Source organism: Trichechus manatus, unplaced genomic scaffold, assembly GCF_000243295.1.
Source record: "Trichechus manatus latirostris isolate Lorelei unplaced genomic scaffold, TriManLat1.0 scaffold00100, whole genome shotgun sequence".
NCBI classification, from domain to species: domain Eukaryota; kingdom Metazoa; phylum Chordata; class Mammalia; order Sirenia; family Trichechidae; genus Trichechus; species Trichechus manatus.
The window spans coordinates 8,575,179-8,602,647 of NW_004444036.1; the positions used below are offsets into that span (position 1 = coordinate 8,575,179).

The window sequence follows — 27,469 nt, forward strand, 5'->3', positions numbered from 1 at the left end:
TTTAAGTTTATGCAGACTTATTTTATGGCCTAACGTATGGTCTGTCTTGGAGAATGTTCTGTGTGCTTGAAAAGAATGTGTATCTGCAGATGTTGTATGAAATGTTCTAAAAATGTCAGTTAGGTGAGTTAATTGCTAGTTGTATTGGTTTCCTATTGCTGCAGTAACAAATTACCACAAATTTACTCCACTGGTCTCACTCCGTCAGGAGCAAGGTAGAATGAAGAAAACCAAAGACACAAGGGAAAGATTAATCCAAAAGAACTAATGAACCACAACTACCACCGCCTCCACGAGACTGAGTCCAGCACAACTAGGTGGTGCTCGGCTACCACCACTGACTGCTCTGACAGGGATGATAATAGAGGGTTCCAAACAGATCTGGAGAAAAATGTAGAACAAAATTCTAACTCATAAAAAAAAAGACCAGACTTACTGGTCTGACAGAGACTGGAGAAACCCTGAGAGTATGGCCCCTGGACACCCTTCTAGCTCAGTAATCAAGTCACTCCTGAGGTTAACCCTTCAATCAAAGATTTGACAGGCCCATGAAACAAAACAAGACTAAAGGGGCACACCAGCCCAGGGACAAGACTAGAAGGCAGGAGGACCAAGAAAGCTGGTAATAGGGAACCCAAGGTCGAGAAGGGAGAGTGCTGACATGTCATGGGGTTGGTAACCAATGTCACAAAACAATATGTGTAGTAATTGTTTAATGAGAAGCTAGTTTGTTCTGTAAAGCTTCATCTAAGGTACAATAATAAGAAAGAAAGAAAGAAAGAAAATAGAAAAAAAATTACCACGAATTTAGTGGCTTAAAACAACACAGGTTTATTATCTTACAGTTCTGGAGGCTGGAAGTCCAAAATGTGTCCCACTGGTCTAAAATCAAGGTGTTGACAGGGCTATGTTCTTTTCTGGAGACTCTAGGAGAGAATCCATTTTCTTGCCTTTTCCAGCTTCTAGAGTCTGCTCCTACATTCCTTGGCTCTGGCTCCTTTCCATTTTCAAAGTCAGCAGTGACTGGTTGCATCTTTCTCATATGACTTCACCCTGACCCTCATTTCCTGCCTTCCTCTTTCACTTATAAGGACCCCTGTAATTATATTGGGCCCACTCGAATAATCCAAAATATTCTTCCTAGTTCAATACCCTTAACTTAATCACATCTGCAAAGTCTCTTTTGTCATGTAAAGTAGCATAGTCACAGATTCTGGGGATTAAGATGTGGGCATCTTTGAGGAGGCCAAAGATTATGCCTACCACAATAGTGTTGTTCAAATTTTCTCTCTAGTTGTTCTGTCAATTATTGATAGTGGGATATTAAAATCTTTGACTGTTACTGCTGAATTGTCTATTTCTTTTTTAATTCTTTCAGTTTTTGCTTCATGTATTTTGAGGTTCTCTTGTTAGGTGTGTATACATTTATAATTGTTATATCTTCCTCATGTATTGACCCTTTTATTATTATGAAATATACCTCTTTGTCTTTAGTTATATTTCTTCTCTAAAGTCTATTTTGTCTGATATTCATAGCCATTCCAGATCTCTCATGGTTACTATCTAATGGTACTTCTTTCTCCATTCTTTGACTGTCAACCTGTTCGAAAGTATCTTTGAATCTAAGGGATGTCTTTTACAGACAACACATAATTGGATCTTGCTATTTTTTTAACAATCACTGCCTTTTGATTGGGGTATTTAGACTATTCATATTTAATGTAGTTATTGATATGGTTGGATTTTCATTTGCAATTTTGCTATGTTTTCTGTCTTTTTTCTTCTTCTGCTCCCTCTTTACTGCCTTCCTTTTGGATAAGTAATTTTTTTTTTTTTCACCGTACCATTTTAAGGAGCCCAGGTGGTGGAATGGTTAATAGCTCAGCTGCTAACCAAAAGGTCGGCAGTTCAAATCCACCAGCTGCTCCTTGGAAACCCTATAGGGAAATTCTACTCTGTCCTATAGAGTCACTATGAGTCAGGATCAACTTGATGGCAACGGGTTTGGGGATTTTTTGGTACCATTTTAATTCCTTTTTAAATTTTTTTCTTTTGTTATTTTCTTAATGGTTGCTCTAACCATTATAGTACACATCTTAACACTATCTACTTCAGAATAATGCTAACTTAATGAGTTGTTTTTGTCTTGTTTTCAAGATTTTCTCTTTGACTTTGGCTTTCAAGTTTGACTATGATGTGTTTACCTGTGATCTCTTTGTGTTTATCCTACTCAGGGCTCATTGAGCTTCTTGGATATGTGGATTAACATTTTTTATCAAATTTTGAAAGTTTTCAGCTATTATTTCTTTTCTTTTTTTTAAATTGTGGTAAGTAACAGAACATTTGCTATTTCTACAGTCTACACACATACAGTTCTGTGACATTAATTACGTTCATCATGTTGTTCAACCTTCACCATTAACCGTTCCTGAATTTTTTCATCACTATTAACAGAAGCTCAGTGTCCCCTAAGCGTTGTGTCTTCTTTTCCCACTCCCTCCACCCACCCCTGGTAACCACTAGTAAACTTTGGTCTCTATACACTTGCGTATTCTAGATATTTCATATGATTGATATCATAAAATATTTGGCCTTTTGTGACTGACTTATTCAATCAGCATAATGTTTTCAAGGTTCACCCATGTTGTAGCATGTATCATGACTTCATTTTTCTTTATGGCTGAGTAATATTCCATTGTATGGATATACCACATTTTGTTTATTATTTATCCGTTGATGGACATTTAGACTGTTTCCACTTTGTGGCTATTGTGGATAACGCTATGGTGAACATTGGTGTACAAGTATCTGTTTGTGTTCATGCTTTTAATTCTTTCAGGTATATACCTAGGAGTGGAATTGCTGGACCATATGGTAATTCTATGTTTAGCTTTTTGAAAAACTGCCAAACCATTATTTCTTTAAACATTTTTTCTTCCCCCTTTTGACTCTCTTCTCTTGGGACTCCTATTTCACATATGTTGGTATGCTTGCTGTTGTCCCACAGGTATCTGAGGCTTGTTCATTTTTCTTTTATCTTTTCAATCTTTGTTCTTCAAAATGGATAGTTGCTATTCAAGGTCTTTGATCTTTATTCAACTTCACTGACTCTTTCTTCTGCCATCTTAAACCTGTTGTTACTCTAGTGAATTTTTCATTTCATTTATTGTACTTTTTTATACCCTAGAATTTCCATTTGATTCTTCTTTTATAAATTCTGTCTCCTTATTAAGAATCTCTATTTGTTGATAGATTTCTAGAGCACTGAAATCGTTGTTTTTGTCAGTTTTGTCCAGCTTTATAGTTACTCTTCTGGGAGAGGATTTGCCTTCACTTTACTTGGAAGTCCCACCTCTACTGTAGTTGTTTTTAAATAGGTTTCTTTTAACAAGTTAATGAAGTTTCCTTTTAATTATTTTAGAGGTTTTTGTTTTGCTTGAAATAATGAATACATGTTTATTGTCATCTCTTGAGATGATTATGTATTTTTCTTTTAAATCTATAAAATAATATATTAATAATATATTAATATTATATTAATATATATAATATATATTAATAAATTTTCTAATGTCAAACTGTTCTTGATAAACTCTACTTACTCGTACCACGTTACTTTTTTTTTACACACTGCTTAAATTTGGTTTGTTATTTTATTTAGAATTTTTTCACACATATTAATAAATGAGATTGTTCTAAAATGTTATTTTCTTATACTGACTTTTGCAGGCTTGATACCAAGTTCATATTAACCCTATTAAATGAGCTTGGTAACTTTTCCACTTTTTCTGTTTTTGAAATACATTGTTTAATGTAGAAAGACTATCTTTCCTTTGAAGATTTGGTAAAACTTGTTAATACATCTGTCTGGACTTGGTATTTCTTATCCTGAGAGACATTTGATTACCAGTTCAGTTCCTATTTTGGTAATTTTTCCATTTCTTTTTAGTTTTCAAATATATTGCCATAAAGATGTTGATGGTATTCTCTTATGTTATTAAAAATCTTTACAGTTATTGTTATATATCCTTTTCTGTTTCTAAGATTATTTTGTTTTTTTCTCTCTCTAATGATCAGATTTGCTGGAGTTTTTTTCTACTTTAGTAGCTTTGTCACAGAACAAGTTTTTCATTTTATTAATCATCTTTTTGTTTTCATGTCATTAATTTCTGCTCTTATTTTTTTTATACCTATCTTTCTACTTCTTTTGATTTTACTTTTTTCACCCTAAGGTCCTGAACTGAATTCTTAACTCACTTATTTTCAGGCTATTCTATTTTTGTTTTTACAACTTTTTTTTTTTTTAATAAGTCTCCTCACCCAGGAACCAGCAGGTTAAATTCCTGACCACAGTGGGAGTGACTGCTGGGCCCTGCCCTGTTCTATGAGGCTTGGGAGATCATTTATTTTATTTTTTTATTGAGATATAATTTGCTACCATAAAACTCCCTCTTTTAAAAAGTACAGTTCAGCAGTTCCTTAGTATAATCACAAATGATTGTGCAACCATCACCACTATTAATTCCAAAACATTTCCATCATCCCCCAAAGAAACTCCATACCATTAGCAGTCACTCGCCACCCCCACTCCCAGCCCCTGGCAACCACTAATCTAGTTTCTCTTCCTATAGATTTACCTATTCTAGACATTTAATGTATATGGAATCATACACTATATGGCCTTTTATGCCTGGCTTCTTTCATTTAGCATGTTTTCAAGGTTCATTTATGTTGTAGCATATATTAGTCAGTACTTTATTATTTTTATGGAAGAATAATATTCTATTGTATGGCTATACTACATTTTGTTCATCCATTTATCTGGTGGTGGACATTTGGGTTGTTTAAACATTTTGGCTGTCAGGAATAATGCTGCTATAAACATTCTTGATTTCTTTTCTATCATCAATATTAATAATATCATTTCAAGTGGACATCTGGTGACATTTAATTTTTGAACAAATATTAAAATATAAACTTACATAATTTTTTAAAAAATCACTAAATATTAAAAAAAGAAATGGTTGGTTGATATTAGAGACATCTTTGTTCATCTTAAGTGAATTGTTCAGAAACTGTACTTTGAATTTCTATTTCATAGGTTTATTAAAAATATGAAAAATAAAGTTGTGTATTAGCTGTTTAAAAAAAAAACATTTTAGAAGTGTAGATGTGCCTTGTATGGAGCAAATAATTTTTATGATAATTTTGCCTAAATCAAATTTCAATCAATTGAACCCTATACCAAAATGTATTAGAGAAATTTGTACATTAAAAAGTTCTTTTAAGACCTTCAACTACTGATTTAACAGGAAATATTATTAAAATTTACAAAAACAACTTGAAAGAATACCAAGGCTAAAATTATTATAAAGTACTTTCATAGATATAGTTTACTTAAATAAGCAAGCCTGCAAGAGAATGAATATGAATGAATAAATGTTTCCTTTCAAAGAGAGGGAAGAATGGAAAAATATAAATGAGAGGAGTTCCCTCATCCTCAGTTTTTTTTATTCACAGTTTGGTGTGTGTTCCACCAGGGGATAGGCCCAGTAGTTCCATTATTTATGAAAATATTAGGATTGGTATTTTTAAATTATTTTATTTTATTGGTTAAAGCAAATAAGAAAGTATGTTTATAATATTAGAAATCAAGAATTTCAGTATAAAAGACAATTGGACAATCTAAGAAATTAAATGAAAACACCATAACGTTAAAATGGAATTGAAAACATTCATATAAACCCAGGATTAAATATCGTATCAGTTTTATCTATTGCTATATAACAACCTTACCACAAACCTTGAGGCTTAAAACAAGACATATTTATTATCTCAAACTTTGTGTGGGTTAGGAGTCTGGACATGGCTTAGCTAGATTCTTTGCTTCAGGGTCTCACAAAGCTTCAATCAAGGTGTTTGCCAGGGCTGTAGTCTCATGTGAGGCTCAAGTGGGGAGGGTCCACTTCCAGGATCATGTGATTGTTGGCATCCTTTAGTTCCTCGCAGGCTGCTGGATTGAGAGCCTCAGTTCCTTGCTGGCTGTCAGCTGGAGACCACCCTTAGCTGACCCTCTTGATAGGCTGCTCACAATATGGCAGCTGCCTTATTTAAAGCTGGCAAAGTGAGAGTCTCCTCACAAGACAGGTATTACAGTCTTGTGTAACATAATCACATACATGTAATCATGTACATCTTGTCACCTTTTCCATATACTATTGGTTAGAAACAAGTCATAGTTTTTGCCCACTTTCAAGTGTAAGAGATCACACAAGGGCATGAACACCAGGAGGCAGGGATCATAAAGGCCACTCTAGAGTCTGTCTACCACAAATATACATATATATGTATATTTTTTCCTAGCTCTGTCCATTGAAGTGACCAAAAGTAATGTCATCCCAGGAATAATGGACATTCCTAGTGCTCAGATTATGGTCTCTGAAAACCATTCCCCTTAAAAGGAAACCTGGGCTCTTTGGAGAAATGGTTTATTCCAGATGTGGGGCAGGGAAAGCATAAGGACAGCCAGGGATATTTTACTGTGCTAGAAATCAGGAAAGTTCCCAAAGATCAATAGGATCATGTTCCACTGGCCAGTCATGACATTTAGGGCATTAACAAGATTAATGATGGCAATGAATTGAAATAGATGGAATCAATGAAAATCCACGATTTCATAATGATGCTCAAAATAAGAAAAGTCTGAAAAAATTTATTTGTTGCCATTTATGGCAGCTATTATCAACTACTTGCAATGAAAATTGGTAATTTATGGGAAAGAATCAAACATTTTACCCTGCTTTTCCAGTAGAATCTGTATTTCAGGTAACTGAATAGCCCCAGTAGACGAGGGGAAGCTCTAGATGAGATGAATGCCAGGCTAGTTAAATGTAGAAGGGATGATAGATTTAGAAAAACATAATTTCACAAACTTTAATGAAATTATCATAATAATTACCATTGCCATAATGATTATCAACTGGTGTTAAAATGATCTATGGAAACTGGATATTATTAAAATGCAAAAGTAACAAGACATCACCTCCTAGTTTCAGGGCAAAACTATAACTGTAAAATGGAGAGATTAGCCAGTCATCACCTTAATTCAGTAGTCAGTCTTAATAGCATTAACCATATATTACGTGTCTTCTGATATGATTCAGCATAAATATCCATCACCTATAAATTATTCTAGCCAAAAATGTTTATTAAAAATGTTACAGAAAATACAGTGGCTAGAACAAACTAAACACCACCAAGCAGTAGCAACTAAACAAACTCAGAAGGTGGCACATTCCTCAGAACAAATGTAGGACAATCTCTTAAATAGTCAACATTACAACAAAAGGGACCAAACAAGCAGATGCAACATGTGGTCCTGGAACAGATCCTGGTTTGGACTAAACAACTGTTAAGGGCATTTTTGTGTCATTTGGGACATTTTGAATATAGTCTAGGTGTTTGGTAAAATGGACAGGTAGAGTTTGTTGACCAAAAAAAAGAAGCAGTTTATAAAATAATATGTACACTATGATCCCATTTTGGCAAACACACACACACACACACACACACACACACACACACACACACACACATTAGTATAGGAAGAGAGCTGGAAACACAGGAGGGTGTTAACCATGGATCTCTGGGTGGTGAGAATGTGTATTATTTCCTATTGCTGCTGTAACAAATTACCAAAAAGTTAGTGGCTTAAAACAACACAAATTTATTCTCTTACAGTTCTGAAGGTCAGAAGTCCAAAATGAATCTTCAAACCAAACCCATTGCCGTCGAGTCGATTCCGACTCATAGCAACCCTATAGGTCAGAGTAAAACTGCTCCACAGGGTTTCCAAGGAGTGGCTGGTGGATTCGAACTGCCGACCTTTTGGTTATCAGCAGAGCTCTTAACCACTGCGCCACGAGGACTCCAAATGAATCTTACAGGGCTAAAATTAAGGTGTCAGCAGGACTGGTTCCTTTGGAGGCTTCAGAGGAGAATCCATTCGTTGCTTCTTCCAGCTTCTAGAAGCACTGGTATTCCTCGGCTTGTGGCCACATCAATCTCTGCTTCCGTTGTCACATCACCTTCTCTGCCTTTTGACCATCCTGCTTCCCTTTGATAAGAAACCTTGGAATTACATTGGGCCCACTCAGATAATCCAAGATAATTTCGCCATCTCAAAATCCTTAATCACATTTGCCACGTAAAACGTTCCAGGGCATGGGCATCTTTGGTGACCCATCATTCTGTCTACCATAGAATGTGATGTTTTATTTTTTATTTTTGTGTCTGCATGTTCTAATTTTATATAATGTGCATGTATTAGAGCCCTGGTTGCACAGTGGTTAAGAGCTTGGCTGTTAACCAAAAGGTCAGCAGTATGAATCCACCATCCCCTCCTTGGAAACCCTATGGGGCAGTTCTACTCTGTCTTATAGGGTTGCTATGAGTCGGAATCAACTCGGTAACAATGAGTTTGGTTTTTTTTTTTTTTTTGGTGCATGTGTTAATTAAAATGTATAAATTAAATATAGAAAAAATATTACAGCTTAATATCAAGTGACACGGAATGTGGTTATTTGTAAACTTTCATCTGGCTCAATGATAGGTAGTTTGAACTTCACATCCAGTCAGTTATTTTCTTACTTTTTATTTATACTAAATCAGAAAATTAAAATTTACAATGATAAGTTGTCAGAAATGGCAACAAGTGTTCGGTAAGTAGGACAGAGAGTTCTGTATATCGGATTGAACAGGGACACATAAATTTAGATGTCGTTTCTTACACTCAGTGTTGCACCAGACACAAGCAGATGATGTATTCTGCTCAAATTCGGCAAGGTTGAGTGTTTCACCTGAGGAGAGTGGGTGTCAATGCAGGCAGTATCACCCAAGGGGGTGTTCTGAGAAAATATGGGATTATTTTGGTTGTTACAGTGATTGGCAGGAATCTCGTGGCAGAGAGCTCCTGACATTTAGTGGGCAGGAGCCAGGAATGTCATATGTCCTTCAATGCATGTGACGTTCCTGCACAAGGAAGAATTTTCCTGCATCTTACATAATTTTCAAATGTCCCCCTAGATATTCATGTATATGAAAAATCTATTTGTAATTATGTGAGCCTAAACCTAACTCCATTTTACATGTAAACTCAAAGCATGTTTTTCTTTTAAGAACATTTGTTGTTTAAGATACAGAATGCTTTCACAAATTTGCATGTCATCCTAGCACAGGGGCCATGTTCATCTCGTCTGTATAATTCCAACTTTGGTCTATTGCTGCTGAAACAGGCATAACTCAAAAGTATTTTTTGTATGGTTTTAATATACATGGAATTTTCCAGGAATGGAACTACTGTGTAAATTGAGAGGAGTGTGTTGTTTATTTGGAACTTAACCAAGAATCGTTTAATGTTTTAGAAAATCACACCAATGACATCAATGCCATTTATGGGCTGGGCTGGGTATCTTCCATTTGCCCTTCCAGATGCACTCTCCACTCTGCTCTGCCTGCTCTGTCCCCTGGGAGGGGATTGTATCAACAGGTTTCCTTGCCCTCTAGCTTCTGGGTGGATTCATTCAATGGGAAGCATGGGCAGGAGATCTGAAAGGTGGAAGGAGAGTGAGGTATGCCACTTGAAATGACCAGACAATTAGGTGTTATCTGATCCACAGAAACATGAAGGTGGATGTGTGCAGCAGCGTTCCATTATAAAATACTAATGCTGTATATGAAGTTTCGTCCAAGCTGGTCAGAAGGCACGTGTAAACTGCTTGTAGAGGTGCCTTAGACTCCCATGGTACTGGCTCCTACTGCTTTACCTGCACTTGAAGGGGCCCTGGTGGCGCAGTGGTTAAGAGCTCATCTGCTAACTGGAAGTGGATGACTCGAACCCACCAGCTACTCTGCAGGAGAAAGACATGGCAATCTGCTCCCAGAAAGATGACAGCCTTGGAAATCTTATAGGGCAGTTCTAGTCAGAATGGATTCAGTGGGAATGTGTTTTTTTTTTTTTTTTTGTTAACCCACACTTGAGGCTTCCTGGAGAATTCCTTTTGACCAGTTAACAGAGAAAATGTGCAGGCCTGGTTTATGCAGTTTGCCGGCACTAGCTAAGAGTGGATGGCAGCTGCCTTCTAGACCCTGAAAGACAATGGTGAAGGGAAATAGTCCTTGGGGCAAAACTCTGAGCAGTACATCTTGTCCACTTCCTGGGAAAGGGGAGGTGGCCTATTTTCTCTCTGGGAATAACATTGTTGGAAGATGTAATTCACCAAAGGCCCTGAGCGTTCCACATGTTCTTGTTAAGTATGCCAAGAATGCAAGGCTCCGGTTGCTCTTTACCTGGGCCATTCTCAGGGCTGTGTTTGCACCAGGGCCTGGAACCACTGCATTTCCACCCCAGATACACTGAATCAGAACCTACAGTTTAACAAGATCCCCAGGTGATTCTTATATATAACTTCCTGGGAACTTATTAGAAATGCAAATTTCAATAGGGAACTTGTTAACCAAACCCGAACCCCGTTGCCGTCGAGTTGATTCTGACTCATAGTGACCCTACAGGAGAGAGAAGAACTGCCCTATAGGGCTTCCAAGAAGCAGCTGGTGGATTCCAACTCCTGTCCTTTTGGTTAGCAGCTGAGCTCTTAACCACCGTGCCACCAGGGCTTGTTAGAAATTCGAATTCCCAGCAGGGGTTCAAACCAGAACAAACCGGTTTGAAGCCCTGGTTTGCAAAGAGCAGCCTTGAGGGATGAGGCAATCTCTCTTTCTGGGACAAAGAGCAGGCTTGCTGTAAAATGATGTGAATGCCCCGAGGCCAGTGTTCCTCATTTGTGATGCATAGCATCCACCTGGGTCCTTCACATGACCCATGTGGGGCTTGGGGACGTGGGAAACTGATGTAAATATGCTGATGCTTATTTATCCATGAAATGGATACAGGCTAACTTGTTAGCTTTCAAGTAGGGGAAAATCCCAGATCCTAGCAAATATTTGTTACACATTTTGCAGTTGGTTTTGCAAACTTCTTGGACATTATGTGACTTGAGGGGTGCGACTCTGAATTATTCCTCTGTACTTTTGGTCCCTTCCTCCCTGCAGGGACAAAATTTGCTATTTTATACTTGAATAACTTATTTTTTTCTTTGTATAGGCAAAACTGCATTGGTGTATCAGAGGTGTCACTGCACATTTGTTGGAACAAACAGGTAAATTTTTTTTTATCGTACTTTAGGTGAAAGTTTACAGCTCAAGTTAATCTCTCATACAAAATTTTATACACATATTGTCATGTGACACTAGCTGCAATCCCCACAATGGGACAGCACACTCCCCCTTTCCACCCCAGGTTTCCCATGTCCATCCAACCAGCTCCTGTCCCTTCCTGCCTTCTCATCCTGCTTCCCGACAGGAGCTGCCCATTTAGTCTCGTGTATCTGCCTGAACTAAGAAGCACACTCTTTACAAGTATTATTTTATATTTTGTAGTCCAGTCTAATCTTTGTCTGAAGAGTAGTCTTCGGGAATGATATTAGTTCTGGGTTAACATAGCATCTGGGGGCCATGGCTTCGGGGGTTCCTCCAGTCTCAGTCAGACCATTAAGTCTGGACTTTTTATGTGAGTTTGAGTTCTAGGTAATTTTTTTAAATTTTAAAGTGTTATTTTTTTAAATAATATTTTATTGGGTTTTTCGTGAAAGTTTAAACAGCAAATTAGGTTCTCATTTGACAATTTCCACACAAATTGTTCAGGGACATTAGTTACATTTATCACAATCTGTCAACATTCTCTTTTTTTTTGAACAGTTTCTACATGTACAGTTTAGTGACATTGATTATATTCTTCAAGTTGTGCAACCATTCTCACCCTCCTTTTTTGAGTTGTTCCTCCCCCATGAATGTAAACTCACTGCCCCTAAGGTTCCTGTCTAATCTTTTGAGTTGCTGTTGTCAATTTGGACCCATATAGACAGCTCTTAAAAGAGTATATGCTCAAGGCAGACATTCTTTACTAGTTAAGCTAAACTATTGTTTGGTTTTAAGAAGACTTCAGGGGATATTTTTGGTTTAAGGTTTAAAGGTTATCTCAGGGTAGTGGTTTCAGGATTTCATCCAGCCTCCATGGCTCCGGGAAGTCTGGAGTCCATGAGAATTTGAAATTCTGTTCTGCATTTTTTCTCTTTTGATCAGGATTTTTCTCTGGACACTTTGATCAAAATGTTCAGTATTATATGAGACCACTATTATAAAAACTTAAGAAAAGGTTTACACACAGAAAAAAACAATATTTAATGGTTACGAGGGAGAGGAGGGGTATGGAGGGGAAATCACTAACTACGTATAGACAACTGTTAACTTTGGTGAAGGGAAAGACAACACACAACATAGAGGAAGTCAGCACAACTTGACCAAGGCAAAGTCATAGAAGCTTCCTAGACACATCCAAATACCTTGAGAGACTGAGTTACTGGGGCTGAGGGCTGGGGACCGTGGCCTAGGGGGACATCTAGGTCAATTGGATAACATAGTTCATAAAGAATACGTTCTACATCCTACTTTGGTGAGTAGTGTTTGGGGTCTTAAAAGCTTGTGAGTGGCCATCTAAGATACATCTATTGATCCCATCCCATCCAGAGCATAGGAGAATGAAGAACACCAAAGATGCAAGGAAAATATTAGTCCAAAGGACTAATGAACCACAGCCTCCACCAGCCTGAGTGCAGAAGAATTAGATGGTGCCCAGCTACCACCAACAACCACTCTGACAGGGATCACAATAGAGTAGGAGAAAAATGTAGAACAAAATTCAAATTCACCAAAAACAGACCAGGCTTACTGGTCTGACAGAGATTGGAGGACCCCCTGAGACTACGGTCCCCAGATACCCTGCTAACTCAGAACTGCAGCCACTCCCAAAGTCTACCTTTCAGCCAAAGATTAGATAGGCCTATAAAACAAAAAATGGCACACTTGAGGAACTTGCTTCTTGGTTCAATCAAGTGTTTGAGACCAATTGGGCAACTCTTGCCCAGAAGCAAAGACAAGAAGGCAGGAAGGGACAGGAAAACTGGACTAATGGACGTGGGGAACCTGAGGTGGAAAGGGGGAGGGTGCTGACACATTGTGGGAATTGCAACCAATGTCACAACAAATTTTGTGAATAAATTCTTGAATGAGAAACTAATTTACACTGTAAACTTTCACCAAAAACAATATAAAATTTAAAAAAAAGTTCAGTAATGGCAGCTGGGCACCATCTACTTCTTCTGGTCTCATGGCAAAGGAGGCAGCTATTCATGGAGGCAATTAGCCACACAGTCCATATCCTCCTCCTGTTCCTGACTCTCCTTCTTCCTCTGTTGCTCCGGGTGAATAGGGATGAATTGTTTTGCCTTGAATGGCCGAGTGCAAGCTTTTAAGACCCCAGGCACTACATAACAAACTAGGGGGTATAACAGAAGCATTAAACCCGATACTAGGCCAGTTAACTGGGATGTCCCATGAAACCATGACCCTAAACCTCTAAACCAAGGAACCAAATCCCCCGAGGTGTTCGGTAGTACTTAAGCAGCCTCAGCAGCTACTCTTTTTTTGTGTGTGTGTCACTGTTGTAAATATATCTATCACACAACTTTTGCCCATTTAACTTTTTACAGGTGTACAACTTATTGACAGCAATTGCAATAATTGGCTGTGCAACCCTACCTTTAATCAATGCAATTTTTCCATCACCAGTTAACTCTCCTTTTCCCCCTCCCTCTCACCCCTGGTAACCACTAATGAATTTTGGTCTCTATATATCTGCTTTTTCTTGTCTTTTTATATAAATGATGTCATACAATATTTGTCCTTTTGTGATTGGCTTATTCCGTTCAGCATAATGTCTTCATGCTCCATCCATACTGTAGCATGTATTAAGACTTCATTTCTCCTACTGGCTAAGTAGTATTCCATTGCATGTATGTACCACATTTCAAACTGTTACATTTTAATGGCTTCATTAAACTATTTGACAAAGTTTCATAGCAAACAGCACTAAGGACTGGGGGGATGAAATCCAAATATTCATCATCATTTTTTCTATTCATATTAATACCATGTGCCTCATATTCCAATTGTTTATAATCCTATTTTGCCTCTTTTCTTTCCATAGTAAGTTGTAAGCTTCTCAAATCTGTCTTTATTTCTCTCAGTTCTAAATAATGAAATTCCAGCATTTGGTCTTAAAACCTGCAGGCCCTCCTAATTGCTGGTGTAAGAAATCCCATCAACAGAAAAACAAAAATATTTTTCTGTTTTCTTAAAACATCCTTGAAAATGTTATTTGTAACAAAGGAGTCTTATAAGACATCTGGAACTCAGAACTTGTGGCTTCTTCTGTGAAAGTAACCTTGGGCTTGAAAAGCCTGTAATTTTTTCTGGTTGTATAGCTCAATAATCTCTTTCCCTGGTAATGATACTTAAATTGGCATCTCCATTTCCTAAAAGCTATGAATACCTATAAGTTTTCTTTAATAGCCCAGTGCACTGAAATTTTATGTGCATGCAAAAACCTGAATGCAAATGTTTGTTGTTGTTTATGTTAGTTGCCTCGGAGTCCACTCTGATTCATGGAGCCCCATGTGCGCAGAGTAGAACTGATCTGTAGGGTTTTCAAGACTATGAGCTTTTGGGAGCCGATCACCAGGCCTTTCTTCCAAGGTACCTCTGGGTGTGTTCGAACCACAAACCTTTTGGCTAGTAGTTGAACACTTAGCCATTTGTCCTATTCAGGGACTCCACAGGAGTGGCAGGCTGAGAATACTGGGCCCCAATCACTCCCTCCCCACTGTGCTCATATGGCAGAGGTTCCAGACCGGGAGGCGCAAGACATAAAGACCAGGGGCTACTATCCCCACTCCAGTGCCTTTCTTTTAGAGGAAGGTATCACTTTGGGAGAAATGGGCCACTATCCCCACCCCCCAGCTCAGGTGCAGTAGTGCAGAGGTTCTCCCAAAAGGGAGAACCAAACCAAAAACCAAACCCATTGCCGTTGAGTTGATTCTGACTCATAGCGACCCTGTAGGACAGGGTAGAACTGCCCCACAGCGTTTCCAAGGAGTGGCTGGTGGATTTGAACTGCTGACATTTTGGTTAGGAGGCAAGCTCTTAACCACTGTGCCACCAGAGCTCTGCCCAGAGGGAGAGGGCAGGCTATAAAAACAGAAGGCTCTGAAGCTCTTCCTAACTTATTTGGAATAAGTTTGGGGAAGTTCATGCTAAGGGCATTGTTGAAAATAATGAAGATCTTTGTGGTGAGCAATTAGGAGGAGGCCAGTGGCTCCATGATACTAGTAGCAACAAGCGAAATGGTAGACCAGATAAAAGTTTAACAGAAAGAACCAAGGAGAGACAGCTAAGAACCCTCCTGGGGTTGGAAAAAGCCTCAAAGATTGGCAACAACCCACCCCTTGAAAAGGAGCCCGACTTTAATTGGATCAGACTATGGAGAAATTTATGCCTCATAGCAATGCTGAAAATAATAGAGCAATCAGCTAGCAATTAGTGGAGATTTATAGCTGGGTGTGATACCAATAGAGGTGGACCAGCCAGAAGCTTAATGGGATAAGTCGGGAAATGGATATTCAAAGACTGTCTGACTAAAACCACAGTCATCCCTGTGCAGGTGAGAGGACTGCAGCTCCCTTCCCCGCTTAGTCTCCACTTTTAGGGAAGAAGTTCTACTACAGGAGTGGCAGGCTGAGAATTACCCCTCCTGGTGTGGAACCAAGGAGCCCTGGTGACACAGTGGTTAAAGTGCTCGGCTGCTAACTGAAAGACTGGTGGTTCAAACCCACTAGCCCTCTGCAGGAGAAAGATGTGTCAGTCTGCTTCTGTAAAGATTTACAGCCTTGGAGCAGCCATCTAAGACACAACTATTGGTCTCTTCCTGTCCAGAGCAAAGGAGAGTGAAGAAAACCAAAGACTCAAGGGAGGAATTAGTCCAAAGGACTAATGGACCACATGAACCACAGCCTACATGAACCCTGAGACCAAAAGAACTAGAGGTTCCTGGCTACCACTGCTAACTGCTCTGACTGGGATCACAACAGAGGGTCCTAGACAGAGCGGGAGAAAAATGTAGAACAAAAAATCAAATTCACAAAAAAAGACCAGACTTACTGGTCTGACAGAGACTGGAAGAACCCCAGAGATTATGGCCCTAAGACACCCTTCTGACCTGGAACTGAAATCATTCCCAGAGACCACCTTCCAGCGAAACAATAGAAAAGCCCATAAGATAAACAATAACACCTGAGAGGAACGTACTCCTTAAAACAATAAATTATATGAGATCAAAAGGGCAATATCTGCCCAAAAGCAAAGATGAGAAGGTTGGAAGGAGTAGAAAATCAAGACTAAAGGAAACAGGGAATCCAGGGTGGAAATGGGGAGTGTGCTAACACTTTGTGGGGAATGAAACCAAGGTCATGAAACACTTTGTATACAAACTATCGAATGGGAAGCAAATTTGCTCTGTAAACTTTCACCTAATGCACAGTTAAAAAAAGATTTACAGCCTTGGAAACTCTATGGGGCAGTTCTACTCTGTCCTATAGGGTTGCTATGAGTTGGAATCAACTTGACAGCAGTGGGTTTGGTTTTTGGTTTGGTGTGGAACCTCTTCAGATCCATAGGTCAGGAAGACTGTGTGCATACCCAGAGCTGTGCCCTCTGAGGAACAACATCAGAAGCTGCATACTGCATGGGAAATAGACTTCACTGAACTAGTCCAGTCAAGTTACTAAATAAACAAGCAGCAACAAGAACAAGCCCTGCAGGTAGGAGGGATCAGTATCTAGAGTTGCTACAATACATTTTCTAAAATGTCTAGTTTCAACAAAAAATTACGAGACATGAAAAGAAAAAAGCGTGACCCACACATAGGAAAAAAAACAAGCAGCAGAAACTGCCACTGAGAGTCCAAGGGGTTGGACTTAGCAGACAAAGACTTCAAAGCAGCTATCCTAAATATGTTTGAAGAACTAAAGGAAACCATGTTTAAAGAATTACAGGAAAGTACGATGACAGTGTTTCATCAAATAGAGAATATCAGTAAAGAGATAGATAGAAATGTACCAGATGGAAGTCCTGGAGCTGAAAAGTACAATAACCGAAATGAAAAATTCACTAGAGGGAATCAACAGTACATCTGAGCTGGCAGAAGAAAGAATTAGCAAACTTGAAGATAGGTTGACGGGTTATGCAATCTGAGGAACAGAGAGAAAAAACGAATAAAGAAAAATGAACAGAGCCTCGGAAATGGGGGACACTATTAAGCCCACCAACATACACATAATGAGAGTACCAGAAGGAGAGGGAAGAGAAAGCAGCAGAAAAAATAATTTGAGGAAATAATGGCTGAAAACCACAAAACATTGTTAAAAAAAATTAAAGAAGACCTAAATAAATGGAAAGACATCCCATGTTCTTTGATCAGAGCAAAGTTATCTAACCTCCCTGGGCTTCAGTTTTCTCATCCATCAGATGAGGATAAGAGTTCCTATCTTATTGGATTGTTTGAGGAGTAAATGACTCAGTATATACAAGGCAGTTAAAACAGTGTTTAACACTGTGTATGTTTAATATTCATTAGCTATTATTGTGAAGGAGCCCTGGTGGTGCAGTGGTTAAGAGCTGGGCTGCTAACTCAGAGGTTGGCAGTTCGAATCCCCCAGCCGCTCCTTGGAAATCCTATGGAGCAGTTCTACTCTGTCCTGTTGGGTCACTATGAGTTGGAATCGACTTGACAGCAACGGATTTGGTTTTTGTTTATTATTGTGAAAGACAATGTGGCAGAGTGTATGAATCTTCAGCATAATCTTTTTCTCCAGAAAGTCTAGCTGTTGTTCCATTTTCTTCTGAAAACTAACGTTGCAGAGAAGTGTGAAATCAATCTGACTTTGTTTCCTTATAGCATAGGGGTTAAGAGCTCTGGAAATAAACTACTTTGGTTTGAATTCTAGCCCCTGACTTACTAGACGTATGGCCTTGGGCAAGTTACTTGACCTCACTAATCCTTAGTGTCACCATCTGTAAAGTTGGGGCAGTTAATAGAACCTCCTACTGAAACCAGAAGAGAAGCTCTTCCTTGCTTTCTTCTGGGGGTTGCTGAGCTGAGTTGGGATGATGTGAGCCCAGAGGTGCCTGTGTCACATTTGGAGAAAGCCTGTCTGTGGTAGGAGATACTCAGGCTTCCACACAGAATGAAACAGAGCAGCTGGAGAGCAAAGGAATCCTGAGAAAATAATTTAATTCCTGAATGCTGTCAACTTGAAGGCCAGCACCACCACTTTATTGAGATATTATGAGGTTTAAACGAGATAATTCATGTAAAGCACCAAGTAGGGTGCCAAACACAAGGTAAGCCCTCACTAAATGATGATTTGTTTTCTCCTGTCTACGTGATTTGCAAGATTTTTTTTTTCTTGTATTTAAAAATTGTTGCCAAATGCATCTGTGGGTAGGTAGTTAATTTCCCCTGAAATGTGGTAAGCTTTTTTGGTGTGCATATCGTTCCTAAGCTTAGGAAGTGGGAGAAAGATGTGGCAATCAGCTTCCATAAAGATTTACGATTACAGCCTTGGAAGCTCTAACGGGCAGTTCTGCTCTGTTCTATAGGGTCACTATTTGTTGGAACTGACTCAACGGTAGTGGTTTTTAAGCTTAGGAAAATCTTTTTCTATAATATCTTTCATTATTTTATCTCTTTTATTAATTCTGTTCTCAGCTAGGAGCAGCAAGTATCTGTATGTTGGCACTTCATTCTCTGTTCTCTATATCTGGTTATCTTTCATTTTAATCTCTCTTCCACCTCTGGATGTTGGAATTCCTCAGGGCTTGGACCTGGGTGATGGTATTACTTATAATAACTGTTGACTCCTTGCTCTACCCTCAACCTTCCTGGTCATGTAAGGCACCCGGGAGGACTCTAAGCCTCTGGCTGCCACAAGCGCAGCTGCTTTAGACAGGTCACCTGAGGGAATGAGTTTCTACCATTTCCACTCCCAGGGGTCTTTCTGGCAGCAGTGCTGGAGGTACATGTAATACATGACTTCTCATGACACCAACTTCACGCAAAGGCGACAGCTCTGCAGGATCCCAGAAACCCTGCTGCTCAGACCGGCAGCATTGACATCACCCTGGAGCTTGTTGGAGAAGCAGAATCTGGGGCCCCATCCTGGACCGGCTGACACACAAAGAGCATTTTCACAACATCCCTGAGGGATCTGTGTGCACATTAAAGTTTGAAAAGCTCTGTTCTGGAACACAGGTTCAGTTTAATTCATATTCATAATCCAGTTTTTTCTACTCATGAGGTCATCCTTTATAGCAAAAGCCTTCCCAAACTCCTCACCAGACTTTCTTCCGAGTTTGAGCCACTTAATTTTCATGTGATTTTCCCCCTCAGTATAATGTTATTATCATAAAGTGGGGTCTCCATTGCCAGGGCTCTAAAAGTCTTGTATGCACAATCCAGAGTTTACTGAAACCTTAAGTCTAATCAGTCAGACTCCTGCTGTGTCCTTGGCTTGCCTCCCCTTTGAGAGAATTACAAAACTTTCCACAGTTCTGCCAGCTGCTTCTTCCTGTTTTGTTCTCAATTTGGGGTGTTTGTTTCTGTTTGCTTGATGTCTATGTGCAAAAAACAAACAAAGAATGTTGGGTTTTATTTAAACAGAAGGCACAATTCAAATTTGTTCCATATGATATTCTCTGACTAGGAATTCTTATGTCCTGTAATTGGTGAGTATATTTTTGCGTTAAGCTGTAAGGTCAGATTGTCACTTTTTTAGCATATTTGTTTAATGTATTTTGGGATGAAAAGTCTTTATTTTATATTAAAAAAAGTGTCATCACTCAAAATGTGGTATAATTTCAAGAGCTGCTTTGGCAAATGTTAACAGAAAGGTCATTATGTAAGATAGATATGTATCATATGTACTATATATGAGTTGGAATTTACTCAGTGGCAATGGGTTTATATATTATATAAACCAGTGCTACTCAAAGTGTGGTTTGTGGAGAGGTGACAGACACCACGCGTCTGTAAGTCTATCATAGTGTGGTGGTTTGCATGATGCTGTGATGCAGGAAGCTATGCCATCGGTATTTCAAATACCAGCAGGGTCACCCATGGTGGACAGGTTTCAGCAGAGCTTCCAGACTAGGAAGAAGGACCTGGTGATCTACTTCTTAAAAAATTCGCCAGTGAAAACCTGATGAATAGCAGCAGAACATTGTCTGACATAGTGCTGGAAGATGAGCCTCTCAGGTTGGAAGGCTCTCAAAATATGACTGGGGAAGAGCTGCCTCCTCAAAGTAGTTGTTGTTGTGTGCCATCAAGTCAATTCCGACTCATAGCAACCCTATAAGACAGAGTAGAACTGCCCCCATAGGTTTCCAAGGAGCAGCTGGTGGATTCAAACTGCCAACTTTTGGTTAGCAGCCTGAGGTCTTAATCACTGTGACACCAGGGCTCCCCTCAAAGTAGAGTCGACATTAATGACATGGATGGAATAAAGCTTTCGGGACCCTCATTTGCTGATGTAGATTGACTCAAAATGAGAAGAAAACAGCTGCTGACATCCATTAATAATTGGAATGTGGAATGTACGAAGTATGAATCTAGGAAAATTGAAGTCATCAAAAATGAGATGAAATGCTTGAAGATTGATATCCTAGGCATTGGTGAGCTGAAATGGACTGGTATTTGCTATTTTGAATCAGACAATCATATGGTCTTCTACGCCAGGAATGACAAATTGAAGAGGAATGGCATCACATTCATTCTCAAAAAGAACATTTCAAGATCTATCCTGAAGCACAATGCTGTCAGTGATAGGACAATATCCATACCCAGTCAAGGAAGACCAGCTAATTCGACTATTATTCAAATTTACGCACCAACCACTAATGCCAAAGATGAAAAAACTGAAGATTTTTACCAACTTCTGCAGTCTGAAATTAATCAAACATGCAATCAAGATGCATTGATAATTACTGGTGATTGGAATGCAAAAGTTGGAAAACAAAAAAGAAGGATAAGTAGTTGGAAAATATGGCATTAGTGATAGAAACGACGCCATAGATCACACGATAAAATTTTGCAAGACCGATGACTTATTCATTGCAAATACCTTTTTTTCAACAACATAAACGGTGACTATACATGTGAACCTCACTGGATGGAATACAGAGGAATCAAATTGACTACATCTGGGGAAAGAGATGATGGAGAAGCTCAATATCATCAGTCAGAACAAGGCCAGGGGCCAACTGCAGAAGAGACCATCAATTGCCCATATGCAAGTTCAAGGTGCAGCTGAAGAAAATTAGAAAAAGTTCACGAGAGCCAAAGTAAAACCTTGACTGTATCCCACCTGAATTTAGAGGCCATCTCAAGAACAGATTTGATGCACTGAACACTAATAATTGAAGACTAGACAAGTTGTGGGATGACATCAAGGACATCATACATAAAGAACGCAAAAGGTCATTAAAAAGACAGGAAAGAAAGAAAAGACCAAAGTGGATGTCAGAAGAACCTCTGAAACTTTCTCTTGAATGTCGAGTAGTGGCTAAAGCAAAAGGAAGAAATGAAGTAAAAGAGCTGAACAGAAGATTTCAAAGGGCAGCTAGAGAAGGCAAAGTATTATAATGAAATGTGCAATGACCTGGAGTGCAAAAGGGAAGAACATGCTTGACATTTGACAAGCTGAAAGAACTGAAGAAAATATTCAAGCCTTGAGTTGCAATACTGAAGGATTTTATTGGCAAAATACTGAATGACGCAGGAAGCATTAAAAGAAGATGGAAGGAATACAAAAAGTCACTATACCAAAAACAACTGGTAGACATTCAACCATTTCAAGAGGTAGCATATGATTAAGAACCGATGGTATTGAAGGAAGAATTTCAAGCTGCATTGAAGGCATTGGCGAAAAACAAGGCTCCAGGAGTTGACGGAATACCAATTGAGATGTTTCAACAAATGGATGCAACACTGGAAGCGCCCACTCATCTATGTAAAGAAATTTGGACGACAGCTACCTGGCTGACTGGACTGGAAGAGATCCATATTTGTGCCCATTCCAAAGAAAGGGGATCCAACAGAATGCGGAAATTATGGAACAATATCATTAATATCACATGCCAATAAAATTTTGCTGAAGACAATTCAAAAACAGTTGCAGCAGTACATTGACAGGGAGCTGTCAGAAATTCAAGTCAGATTCAGAAAATGACATGGAATGAGGGATATCCTTGCTGATGTCAGATGGATTTTGGCTGAAAGCAGAGAATACCAGAAAGATGTTTACCTGTGTTTTATTGACTATGCAAATGCATTCAACTGTGTGGATCATAACAAATTATGGATAACATTGTGAAGAATGGGAATTCCAGAACACTTAATTGTGCTTATGAAGAAACTGTACATGGACTAAGAGGCAGTCATTTGAACAGTCATTTAAAATCAGGAAAATTGTGCATCAGGGTTGTATCCTTTCATAATACTTATTCAACCTGTATGCTGAGCAAATAATCCAACAAGCCGGACTATATGGAGAAGAATGCGGCATTAGGATTGGAGGAAGACTCATTAACAACCCTCGATATGCAGGTGACACAACCTTGCTTGCTGAAAGTGAAGAGGACTTGCAGCACTAACTGATGAAGATCAAAGACCACAGCCTTCAGTATGGATTACACCTCAACATAAAGAAAACAGAAATCCTCACAACTGGACCAATAAGCAACATCACGATAAACGGAAAAAGATTGAAGTTGTCAAGGATTTCATTTTACTTGGATCCACAATCAATGCCCATGGAAGCAGCAGTCAAGAAATCAAACGATGTATCACATTGGGAAAATCTGCTGCAAAAGACCTCTTTCAAGTGTTAAAAAGCAAAGATGTCATTTTGAGGACTAACGTGTGCCTGACCCAAGCCATGGTATTTTCAATTGCTTCATATGCGTGTGAAAGCTGGACAATGAATAAGGAAGACCAAAGAAGAATTGATGTCTTTGAATTATGGTGTTGGCGAAGAATATTGACTATACCATGGACTGCCAAAAGAAGGAACAAATCTATCTTGGAAGAAGTACAGCCAGAATGCTCCTTAGAAGCAAGGATGGTGAGACTTCGTCTCAGGTACTCTGGATGTGTTATCAGGAGGGATCAGTCCCTGGAGAAAGACATCATGCTTGGTAAAATAGAAGGTCAACGAAAAAGAGGAAGACCCTCTACAAGGTGGATTGACATAGTGGCTGCAACAATGGCCTCAAACATAGCAATGACTGTAAGGATGGCGCAGAACCGGGCAGTGTTTTGTTCTATTGTACATAGCGTCACTAAGAGTCGGAACTGATTGGACGGCATCTGATAACAACAACATATGAGTAGGAATCAACTCGACGGCAGTGGGTTTATATATCACATAAACCAGTTCTACTCACAGTGTGTGGTTTGTGGAGAGGTGCCAGTTGAGGAAGTCTTTGTTGTCTGTGACAAGATAAATACCAAAATTGAGAGTGTTTAGAGGCTTTTATAACATTTGACAGAAAAATTTTATGTCAGCTGACTGTAATAGTAAAAAATTTGTGCTTGTATTTTATATATCACCTTTTCACTTCATTTTTCTAGTACTTTATTTTTATTATATTTTACAAAATATCAGTGTGCAATAGCTTGGAAATAAAAAAAATAACTAAAAGCTGACCCTTCACTGCAGATAGTTTGAGCTGCACTGATATAGGACACATTATCTGACTTCAAGCAATAAAAGTCAGTATAAGTAATATAATGAAAGCACAACCTCCTCCTTCCCCCAGTAGAGAAATTTAAAAAATATATCTAAATAATGATTGGCCTAAAGAAGAAACTGAAATGAAAACGACAAAATATTTAGAACTGAACACCAACAAAACAGAATCTATCAAAGCTTGTGTGATATAACTAAAGAGGTATTTAGATGAAAATTAAAGTTTTAAATACATATATTAGACAAGAAGAGTATTTATATTAGTGCGACAATTGTAAGAAGAATATTTATATTAGTGAGACAATTGTTCAGGAAAGGAAGGTATTAGTTGGAGTGAAGGCTAAACACCTTTACCAATGAGATACCAAAAAATAGAAAGTCAAGTAAGACAGAATTCTATTGCCCTCCCACAAAACAGACCTGGAGTAGGTGGATGGCTTAGGGCTGGTAGGTAACCAAGCCAAACTCAACAAAAGCCTTTCATTTGCATGTCCAAAGTAGCTGTATCAGGTTGTCATCATCTCTCAGCCATCAGAAAGTAGAAAAGAGTGCAAGGACATGCAAGACCCTGCAGAGGTGCACAACACCTCTTCACTCATTCTATTGGTCAGAACTTGGCCATATGATCACAGCTAGTGGCAAAGGGGACTGGCAAACGTGGATTTTTAGCTGTGAAGCTATGTGTCCAATTTTTAGCATGTGAAGCCATGCGTCCAAATAAAATTCTATTACTATGAAGGAAGGAGGGAAAGATATTGGGAGACAACTAGCAGTCTGCCACAAAACACACACACACATATATATATATATATATTCGTTTATTGTTGTAGTTTAAGTGAAAGTTTACATTTCAAGTTAGTCTCTTATACAAAAATTTATACATACATTGTTATGTGACCCTAATTGCTGTCCCTGTACTGTGACAGCACACTCCTCCTTTCCACCCCTGATTTCCCATGTCGATTCAACCAGCTCCTAACCTTCTCTGCCTTCTCATCTCGCCTCCAGACAGGAGCTGCCCGTTTAGTCTCATGTATCTACTTGAGCTAAGAAGCACACTCTTCACGAGTATCATTTTTTAGATGTTTAGATATCACAATCCAGTCCAATCTTTGTCTGAAGAGTTGGCCTCGGAAATTGCCACAAAAAACATATTAATAAATTCTAAGAAAATAGTAACTATAAAAGTAGAATGTTATCAACAAAGAAAAGGAGATGATCAATAAAACTAAAAGTTAATTAATTGAAAATAATTTTAAAATAGGCTAATCATTTACAAGACTAACTGGGGAAAACAGAAGGCATAAGAGACAATGATAGCAATGGGAGATATGATGATAGAAATGGTAAAGAGAAAAGAATTCACAGGGAAATATTATGAACCACTTTATACAAATACATTAGAACACTCACTATGCAATAGTCAATTTTCTAGAAAAAGATAAATTTCCTAAATAAATTCAAGAAATAGAAATCAAACGCATAAGCATTAATGAATTTATACAATAACAAAGAGATATAATCCCCTAACACACACACACACACACACACACACACACACACACACACACACACACAGAATACAACCAGGCCCAGAGGGTTTTATAGGAGTGCTTTACTCAATCTACAAGGGAACAGAAAATCATTATCTTAACTATTCAAGTAACAATAACAATAACAATAATAAAAGGGAATGCTACTGAACTCGTTAAAGAAGCTAATTTAACTTTGATATCAAAACTGGAAAAAGGTCTTTCATGGAAAGAAAATGATAAGCTAATATCATTTATAAGCATAGATGTAAAAATAATAAATATAGATGAGCTAGTTGAACAAAGAAGTATATTAAAATTTTTTGACTAAGTAGAGTTTATCCCAAGAATGCACGGATGGTTTAACTTCAGAAAAGCTGTTACAGATGCCTACATGAGCAGATTAAAGGAGAAAAGACATGATCATTTCAATTCAATATTGATTCCTGATAAAAGTTCTTAGCAAACTAAGGACAGAGGAAAGCTTCCTTATCTTGATGAAATTTAGCTACCAAAACCTATCAAAATTGTCCTTAATGATACACTTTAGAAGTATTCTATTAAAGTTAGAAACAAATCAAGGATGCCCAAGATCATTACTTTTCATTCAACATTGTCCTGGCCAGCACAATCAAACCAACCAATCAACAAATCAACATACAAACAACAACAACAAAAAATTTAAAAGGAAGAGGTGAACTTGTCATTATCTACAGGGTATATGATCGTCTTCATAAAAATGAAGGGAATGTACAAACTTTGCAACTAATGAGAGAAATCAGCAAGGTTGCAGGATACAACATCAACCAGCAACAGTTAATACAGGCTCATGATTCCTTAATTATAATTCTAAAATAAAAAAAACTCTGAAAATCAAAGTTCTTTTTTTTTCTTCCACATTTGGTGCCAATACTTCTTTGGCATCAAAACCCTCTGTGAGTCTATTTACAATGTTAATTTATCCCACTTAGTAGAATGCTCATAAATTTACCCGCAGAAATATTAATATGTTTGATTTCAGGGTGCTGCCTCAGATTTTGGCAGTATTACATGATATATAATGAATGCATTGTATTTCTCTCTAAAATTAAAAAAAAATACTGAATTTGGAAACATCTGGCCCTAAGGGTTTTGGATAAGGGATTATAAACTTGTGCTGTTCCTATACATCAGTAATACCTATTAGAAAATACTATAGAAATAAGACCATCGTTCATAACACCAATAAAAATTATAAGGCACTTAGAAAAAATCTAACAAAGGATGTTGGTGACTTTTATGAAGAAAACCACAAAGCATAAATGAAGGATATATTAGAAAGAAAATAATTAATGAAGAGAGATATCATATTCACAGTCCCTGGGTTGTGCAAATGGTTAATGTGCTCGGCTGCTAACGAAAAGGTTGGAGGTTTGACCACCCTGTCTGGAGCAAGGGAGAATGAAGAAAACCAAAGACACAAGGGAAAGATTAGTCCAAAGAACTAACGGACCACAACTACCACAGCCTCCACCAGACTGAGTCCAGGACAAATAGATGGTACCAAGCTACCACCACAGACTGCTCTGATAGGGATCAAAACAGAGGGTCCTGGACACAGCTGGAGAAAAATGCAGAACAAAATTCTAACTCACAAAAAAAGACCAGACTCACTGGTCTGACAGAGACTGGAGAAACCCCGAAAGTATGGCCCCCAGACACCCTTTTAACTCAGTACTGAAGTCGCTCCTGAGGTTCACCCTTCAGCCAAAGATTAGAAGGCCCATAAAACAAAATGAGACTAAATGGGCACACTAGCTCAGGGGCAAGGACGAGAAGGCAGGAGGGCACAGCAAAGCTGGTAATGAGGAACCCAAGGTCAAGATGGGGAGACTGTTGACATGTCGTGGGGTTGGCAACCATGTCACAAAACGGTATGTGTATTAATTGTTTAATGAGATACTAATTTGCTCTGTAAACTTTCATCTAAAGTACAATTAAAAAAAAAAAAAGGTTGGAGGTTTGAGGCCACCCAGAAGCACCTTGGAAGAAAAGCCTGGCAATCTACTTCTGAAAAATCAGCCATTGAGGCCAACATCATTCTTAATGGAGAGAGGCTGAAAACATTCCCCTTGAAAACAG

General features: G+C 38.5%; 1 non-coding gene across 1 annotated transcript; it reads right to left on the minus strand.

The window, feature by feature from the left end:
* Positions 1–9,191: 9,191 nt before the first annotated feature.
* LOC111821719 (U6 spliceosomal RNA) lies at positions 9,192–9,296 on the minus strand. The gene has a single exon (XR_002825067.1). It is a non-coding gene; the product is annotated as a U6 spliceosomal RNA (small nuclear RNA).
* Positions 9,297–27,469: the final 18,173 nt, after the last annotated feature.